The 9,150-nt window shown below is 41.6% G+C and overlaps 1 protein-coding gene across 1 annotated transcript in view; it reads right to left on the bottom strand.

The window, feature by feature from the left end:
* The window catches only part of Fras1 (Fraser extracellular matrix complex subunit 1), a 407,009-nt gene that overhangs the window by 312,000 nt on the left and 85,859 nt on the right, over window positions 1-9,150 (bottom strand). The gene's annotated exons all lie outside the window — the stretch shown is intronic.

Below are 9,150 nucleotides of genomic sequence, written 5' to 3'. Positions count from 1 at the left end.
AAACCCTGTCTCGAAAAACCAAAAAAAAAAAAAAAAAGAACCGATGTTGCTTACCATGTATGGCTCAGTTTCTTTATCTTGAAAAATACTATGTGTATTTTGTAAATGTAGTTATTACAGTTAAAGATAGAGATTGAACCTAGTACACAGTACTGCCAATTAATGTGATCTATAATAACAGTTTTCAATACCAACCACTTATCCACACTATTAAACCATCTTCAGAGAGCCAGCTACTTGGCTCACTTCTAAATTGCCTAGCTACCTCTGAACTGCCATAGAAAAAGAATTTTACCTTGTTTGAGTTCCTGAATAATGAGTTTTCTGTGGTACTTTCCTTTACTTTGTACACTGTGGAACAGTCATCTGCTTAGAAGTCTGTTTTTCCTAACAAATCCTGAACTCGCTGAAGCAGAAATATCGGCAATGAGCTTAGTCTTTCACATATGAGAGACAGCCAACTTCACACAGTAGTGGACAGAGACAACAAACTAGGAAAGCAATTATGCTTTCCTGCCTTGATTTTCCAAGCTAATGTGCTGTTTGCTACATTCGTTAGGGCAGTGTTTACTTGTGAAACACGTGGATTTCACATGTAAGGGGATATGTCTCATCTGGTTAACGTTCAAGGGCAGATGTTCTATACGATAGGGGGTCTATTGCAGGCACTCACTTAAGAATGCAGATGCCTCCAAAGTCCCGCTATGGTCAGCCCAATGCACTAGGAAAAAAGAAAAAGAAATAAAGAAACAAGAAGTAGCGTACTGTAGCAAGTTTATGGAACAGGACAGGAGGTGGCACGTTTTTTCACTCACATCCCATTAGAGGAATATCACATAACACCTTGAGCTGCAAGAAAAGCTAGAAACTAAAACGGGGGGAAATAGAATTTGGTGAACAGCTAAGGCATCTTTGCTGGTGGCTGGAAATAATCCTGTTTATTCAAAGCAATATTTGCCTGAAATATGTAGAAGCTCTTGAAAAATTAAAGCATTCTTCTGAGACTAATTTAATTAATGAAGAGGCCATAGACAAGATAAAGCTGCTCCCTTAAGCAAAATGAAAGTGTTTGCATTTGTTTGTTTAGGTTGTTGGTTGGTTGGTTTTGTTTTTCTTTTAGTTCATGATATATGGCCCTAGATGACTGGGATCACACTATGTACACTAAGGTAGCCTCAAATTTGCGGTGATGCTCTTCCCTCTGATACCAGAATGTTAGGATTTCAGACACGTATCTCAATACCCAGCCAAAGTTAAGATTTAAGATTAATTATCTGACAGCAAATTGTTTCTTTCCCTTTCTTAATAAAACTTTTATCCTCTTTCTGTTTATAAATAGTAGAGATTTAGAAAGAAAAAGTGCCTGGTTAGTCTTGATCTCCACACTGACAACAAAGCCTTCGAGGTTTAACAGACAATTCCAGCCCATGCTTACTTCTCTCTATACTAACTCAAAGTCTCCAATTTCCCCAAAAGAGATTACTCTGAAATGTTTCCAATTTTTTTAACAGATGAAGCTTATCTATTTAATAATATTTCTAACTCTTTGGGGGTACCTGTTATCTTGTGTTTGTTTGGAAAACGAAAATCGTTTTCTAGTAGGTAAAATGTCTTCAGTATAGTCACAAGCTATTCTTCTCATCTGTGTTTCTGTCCATGCCAAATTCCCTGGTAGATATTCAGGGAACCAACCAATCAGGATCACAGATTGAAGGAAAAGTTACAGACCAAAAGAGCCAACATTAAGTTGACTGCAAAATGATTCTAATTCCACACCCTTCCGAATCTCTATATCTTGCTCTTAGATTTGGAGTCAATTTCTGCATCTTTTGAGTCTGATCTAGCCTGGAGATATTTTTCAGCCATTAGAATGTGGTGGTACTTGGCAGACTTTGAGAGGTCTCCTATATATCTGCTCTCTCTTTGACACGTGTGGAAGGGCCATGAGAATGAGCCCAAGCGACCCTGCTGAACAGAACGAAATGCACCTTGTTACCTTGTTCCATCAGTAACAAGCCATCTGCTAGCCCAGAGTGTGAGGTCATTTACAGCAGCGAGCCCTAGACACCCCATTAGTTGACTGCAGGAGCCAAAGCTCATCCAATCACAACCAGGAAGGCCTGACCCACATCAGGTAAAGGACCCAGATGGCCCACAGATGCCTCCTGGAGAGTCACAAATGCTTGTTGTATCTGTGTGTTAGTATTTGGTATAGTCTGTTACACAATAATTACCTGATATTGAGAAATTTATCTGTTGTCTAGCATAGCTAGTCATTGGCAGATGAGTAAACAGAAGGCTTCAACAATAAAAATAAATAGATAAATAAATAAAAGCCAGTACCAATAAAAAATAGATTTGGACTTAGAGTTTTCTAATCTACAAATTTGATGTGCTATCTACTAAATCATCTTATTTCACCAGCAAGATATTTGGGTTTCTCGAGTCAACATAAACACACAGGTACAGTAAAAGTTAGCCACTGATGGATGCCGTGCGCAGGATTGCTTGAACGTTACCTAAAATGAGACAGCAGCACACTTTACCATCATACAGTCCTATGAAGAGGAACGCTGCTTACTGCACACGGGGGCAATGAGGAAAGTTACAGGCGATTGCCTCGCCAGAGGAAAACCACCCTTCACCTTTACCATCTTTTAGCTCGGAAGACTAACTGTTGCCCAGATGTAAATGAGAAAGAGGAAGGGAGGGGAACAGGGGAAAGAGTCCAACATGATTAATGCTCATGAATTTTTAGGGCATCAAGAGAATTGCCCTAGAATTTGTCTTTTTAATTTGTATTCTGACTTAAAGCACTAAAGGCGAGAAGGGCAGAAAACCTGACTTTTTTAATGATTACACATTCTCACAGCCTAGACTTGGACCTGAATAAAAGAATAGATGACCGACTCCTAAGCAGAGTCTGTCTGATCTTCCGGAAAGTCTTAAGAATTGATTGAAGAAAGCACAAGTTTTGGGAAGGACCTTTGACTGGTTTTACACAGATGAAGGAAGAAAGGCAATGCTAATTTTTAAACACCCTCCACACATACACAGACACACACACAAACAGTTTACAAACATGAAGGCGAAAGGCAATGCTTTTTAAACACTCTCCACATGCATATACACACACATAGACACACACACACACGGTTTACACAGATGAGGGCAGAAAGGCAATGTTGCTTTTTAAACACCCTACACACACACACGCACAGGTGTTCACAAAAGACAATAAAGGGAATGAAGAAAACATTGTAAAGCATTTTAGAACAAAAACACAACAACCATGCCGTCTATACTTAAATTGGTCACATTCAATTCCGACGGCCTCAGCTGTACACAAGCATCTAAACCATTTGTATCTTTATTGTGGCTATGGTTTAGAACACAAAGTCCTTGCCACCCAAATGTGAAGGCCAGAGTTTGGATCCCAGCACCTACATAAATGTCAGGTCTCCCTGAAGAGATGGCAGGTTCTGACTTGCAGAGACAGGAAGGTCTGTCCTGTAAGTATCAGTCCCACTGGGACAACAAATTCACTGGAGAAAGCTGGCTAGCCAACAGGGACTTCCAGGTTCATCAAGAGACCTTGCCCAAAGGAGGAATGACTGAGGTCAGCTGCAGGCCGCCACATGCAGACACCCACATACACACATGTGCCTTCACACATGTGTGAACGTGCATACATGCACACACCCACACAACACACATATTGTGTAAATATGTACACAATAAATAATTGCTAGAACAAAAATAACGAAGTTAAGATGTTAAGTGGTAGGCACTACAAAGGAATATAATAAAATGGATATTGAAAAAAATAAACTCCAATGTGAGTATGAGTTTACAACTAGAAGTTTTTTTTAATTTCTGCTATTTCTATAATAAACATCTCCATATAATAAAACTCTAAATAAATTAAGAAGAACTGTTCCTCAACATACTAAAAGCCATCTGTGAGACAAGCTAAACTACACAAAGTGGGGAAGCTGCAGTCTCTCTGAGTAAAGCCTGGAATAGCACAAGAGTGTATTTTTTACCACTTTTTAGTTAGCCATCTCTTAGGGGTTTTGGTCTTCATTACCACCTCTGCCTAACACTAAGCTTGGTGCTGTTTATTATCCAACCATGGGTCAGCTGACTCAGGGTCTCTAACTGATGTCTTTGCAGCCCTCTGCCCAGCGCAGGGACCTCCATTTGTCTTCGCCTGCTGGAACCCAATTTCTGTCCTAGCCAGGTGACCAGTGCATTCCCTTTCACAGAGATGGCGACACGGGACACCAGACATCACAAGCTGGTTCCCGATGTCACCTCTGTCAGATGAGGTCCCCCACAGTCCTCTCATGCCACCACATGAAAGAGGAAAAGGAATTAGAACGGCTGCATCTGCTCTGATTGGCAGGAAGGCAACAAGCCTCTCCTCGCAGTTCACACACAAAGGGAAAAGCATCGTTCTTTCTGTCAGTACTGGAGCTGTGTAGGAAGCTGCACGTGGTATCACGACTTGGAATTAATCTTTCCAAAGAAAGAAAATGTTACAGCCTGATTATAATTATAGAACTTTATAGGAATAAGCCAGCCCATTACAGATTGCAAAGATTTGTGGGTCAGACTGGAAACATAACATTCATTTGGTAATTTGAAAGTTTCTCTTTGTGTGGCAAGGTAAAGAATTGTGCCAAACAATTCTTCATAAGTGCCTACCAATGAGGAAAAAACCAACTCCTAAATTATGACCCTTGATAGCAAAACCATTATAAATCCTACCAACTTTTACAATAATTAGCTAACTCTATTAACTGGCCCCAGGAATATCTGAAATCTTTGACTCTAAAACTTAATTAAAGCTGTTATTTTAATAATGATAAATACCACATAGACTTTTCTAATGAAAGAGAAGAAAGTATACGTCTCTGGTCTGTGCAAGAAAGTTTGCTCAAAAATAGATAAAGACAGAATGAGAAAAACATGGCAAACAGTACTTTGTCTAATAGTGAGGCAGTTTTCTAACAGCCTCAATTAAAAGAACAGCGGCTTCAAAGTCTCTGTCAGCTCCGAATTGCATTTGCTTTTCTGGAGCCATGGAGAGGTGGTGACAACTGTCTGTCATTTGCCTGTTGCTTCTCATTTAATCACAGCTGACAGGACAGCCTCATACTGAGGATGAGCCCTTCGAGGACAGGCTGGAGAACGGGAAAGAGCCATTAGACAAACTATTAGGAATTAAAACAGTCTGGGTGCTCACTCCTCTGAAGGTCTCTTCCTTTGGTGATCACACACTACTGTCGTCAGTTCAGGCCAGCTTGCACCAACAAAACAGGGCACTGAAACCGTGACTAACAACAGCCTTTCTCTTCAGAAAAGACTCCTGGGCACTTCAGAATGAAGCGGGCCCTGAGAACACTTCTAGCCTGGGGAGAGATAACTTGGGTTTCTATAGCGATCAGGTGGATGAAAAGCATTCACCTAACTGGCAGTGACAGGGAGGGGATGAATGCAACAGCAATAACAATTGCAGCCAGGCACAATTTACAAGATTGTCCACATGGAAAAGCCGAGGGCTGAGATAGATTTGTGTTTCTGCAATCATTTAAAAGGACATTTTCCTGACACGTGGCACACCACACTCCACCTTCGTTTACAACACCGAGCCACCCTCTACTTCCTCACATGGACAAAGGATGCTCAGCAATATGGGATCCATTGTATCCAAGAAACTGGAGCTCAAATCCAAGAAACAGTTCTCATGACATCAGTTCTATGTCTTTCTGGTTGGAAACATTTTTTTTTTTTTTTTCGAGACAGGGTTTCTCTGTGGTTTTGGAGCTTGTCCTGGTTGGAAACATTTTTTTTTTCTGGAAAAAATAAACAGGAAGATCGAAAAACATGATCTTTGTCGAGAGGCCTAAACCTTTGTCGAAAGCATCTTCCCAACGTAACGCTTCGTCTCGTGGATGATGAATGATGGTGAAGAGGCATTTGCTTACAGAATCGTGTTAAGCCATCAACATCAATTCAAAAAAAAAAAACTTTTAAAAAAGAATGCTCAAATTACAAAACACAGCAAATATCAAAGACAAAGTACATTCTGATATCAATCAATCAGTGCTTTGTGTGTCTTTTGGCAACAGCTCTAGAGCTGGCTACAAAGAACCCGAGATGTCATGGAATTAGGAATTGGAAGCTTGCATCTATCTTCATGAAACTCACTTCTGAAAGAAGCACTCCTTGAAGACAGCCCTCTGCCAAAGGGCTCACTCACCACTGCCTACTCGCATCTGCAGAGAGGACTTCCTTTGTCTGACGAAGAAGGGCTAAAGACCCATGATGAAATGGTAGGCTCTAGGCTGGTGGTGAAAGCACCTGCTGAGGCAGAGTTCTGCAAGCTGCTCATGGGGCCGGAGCCCAGCCCAGAGACCTGCAGTCTCTCTCCGCACTCAGAGCACAACCTCTCCTCTCCACTGCCCCATCTTTTAGGTCACATGCTCTGTCCCTACATTGCAAGACACCACGCACACACGCACGCACACCCAGCAACTCTTTCTCTTGCTATCTGGGCATCAGAAAAGACCTTAGTGTCCCTTCCTCAGAAATTGTTATGAAGGGACCCCCCCTCCACTCTCCTTCATGGGCCAAGCTTTCCCAAGAGCCCCTGCCATACCGTCCTTCAGTGATACTGATAGTTCTTCTAATAAGTCCCATCCCCAAAAGTCAATCCTCTTCAGTGTCACCCTCAAGCCCCTAACCTCAGACCTTTTAGACAGGTAATACAGATCTATCAAACATGCCCCAAACACTGCATCAAGATTTTAGTCAAATTAAAATTAAAAGTTGGGGCTGAAGTTGTAACCCCATAACCTCCCTGACAGAAGCCAAGATATTCTATGTTGAGCCTAAGTTGTTAGGGACACCAGGCCCCAGTCTCTGAGTAACACCTCAATAGCAGAGTTGTTTCTTCACATGTGTGGGACCCTGCGTTTCATCCCTGACACTGTGAAAAAGAATTGAATTTGCACTAAAATGAGACAAAATGTTAAACTGTTTACAAAGAAAGAATAGCTGGTTTGTTTTTAAAATTCATTCTGAGCCAACCACCCTATCCAGATTATCCCATCTTATTATCGATACATCTTCCAAGGTGGTTGCTATAACGATCACCATATCATTGATGAGAAGATCAGAATTAAGGCACAGAGAAGCTCGGACGTGTCTACATGGTCTGTACGTGGCAGTCAGTATTCCCAGCAAAGCAGCCTTTGCCGAATAATGTCCACGTTCTGTGCACACAGAGGAAACCACCAGAGATGGGACATGAGTCTCAGCTCACCTTAGCAACACAGATGGTGGCTAGGAGCCTGGAAAGACAAATGCCCATCAAAAAGAAAAACTACTTCTAATTAAAACGATCCTATTTCTTCCCCTTTCTTGTCATTCAAGACTTTTTTAAAAAAATAATTAAGACTTAGACTCAACATCTCTAGCACAAAAGAAGCATTGAAATATCCCAGAGTCTGGAGGATGGGAAAGGGTGTCATGATACACTGCCATTCAGATATGGCATAAACAGTGTGCCCATGATCACAGCAGCCTGCATGCCTGCCCAAGACTGGGCCCTCCAACCTTCCACCCTGATAAAGGAGAAGCCCATGAGGCACAGCCCTTCCTGAGTGACCGATGGCTATTAATGGTTGCTACAGGAGGGGTCGTCATGATCTCTGACAGAGGGGTGGGAAGACAGAGGGGTTCAGAGGGAAAGAAGGAGGATAGCAGGCAGTAAGGGGCAAATATAATGACACTGCATTCCATATACATATGAAGATGTCAAGATATCTCAGAAATGAAAGGAAATATTTAAATTAAAAGAAATACATTTCGTATTTTACATTACAGTGTACAAAGTGTGCTGATATATAAGGCAAAAATAAACAGGATCCATCAATTTGTCTATCTCGTTAGAAACAGCAGCCCCAACACAAACAGAAAGAAAGCTTCCAGTGCATGTGGAACAGCTGTGTGGAATAGCCTGCTCATCTAATGAGCAAAACTGAGAAGCACATCAGAGAACGTCAGCTGTCATGGGCTGTGGAACTGATGTCCCAAGCCTTCCAAGTGTTCAGAGTAAGCCGACAGTCAGATTTTCCCATCAAGTCTCCATAGCTGGCATGCAGGCAAGAGATGATTGTTTTGAATACTTCAGAGGACAAATGTCTGCAGACCGTTGGTGACACTTGTGACTGGCAGTCCTCTGGCTCATGACCCCTGGAACTACTGTACACTGAGAAGCACTGAAAGCACAGTTCTCTGTTATATTCAGTACACATGGAGGATTTACATAGGCTTCATTTGTCTATTCTTGATTTCTTGATTATAAAAAATTTGGTTAAGGGTAAATTAAAAACTATAAAAGCACAAATCACAGGCACAATTAATAAGTGGTAATTGCCACACTGATTAATACTGACAGGCACCTATTCTGAGCTATGGGATAGATAAGATGAAGTGAAAATTATTCATAATACAGAGACTCTCTCCCATGAGAGAAAAACATCCTCAATGATTATGAATGAGAGCAATAATACCCTATGAAGAATTATGAAACTAGCTCCGAATTATTTTTAAAGGTAAATCATACCCAACTTCCAGACTGCTAAACACTGCTACGAACTTCCAAGTTCTGATCCACACAGTCTGAAACAGAGTCACTATGAAACGTTCCAGGCCAAACGAGAATTTCTCTTCCTCCCACCACTTTTCTGCCTATGCAGAAGCATCCAAGGAGACAGTCCAGCAACAAGAGCCCGTCTGACTTTATTCTCAAGTCCTGTGCAATATGGGGGAGCTACTCACACCCTGCTCCACAAAAACTCCATCCACACCCACACTTGTCTAACTGTTTTCATTGGGCACACCCCTCTCTCTACCTCCTTTATCCACTCACCAATGGTATGTACCTCATTCTCCCCTGAAATATAGCATCAGAGGAAGGGCTTTGTTTCTTTAACTTGATAGCTTTCTGACGAAGAACCTGATAGGTGATATTGTATTTTCTTCAGGAAGTGTAAGAGAGTGTAAGGATGGAGAAACGGTGAGTGCCCGCTCTCAGTCTGCTTTGCCCCAACACACTAGCATTGTGCGTGGTGCCAC

Source organism: Microtus ochrogaster, linkage group LG1 (genome assembly GCF_000317375.1).
Source record: "Microtus ochrogaster isolate Prairie Vole_2 linkage group LG1, MicOch1.0, whole genome shotgun sequence".
NCBI lineage: Eukaryota > Metazoa > Chordata > Mammalia > Rodentia > Cricetidae > Microtus > Microtus ochrogaster.
Note: the sequence above shows the minus strand (reverse complement) of the source record. Positions and strands in the feature narration are given on the sequence as shown.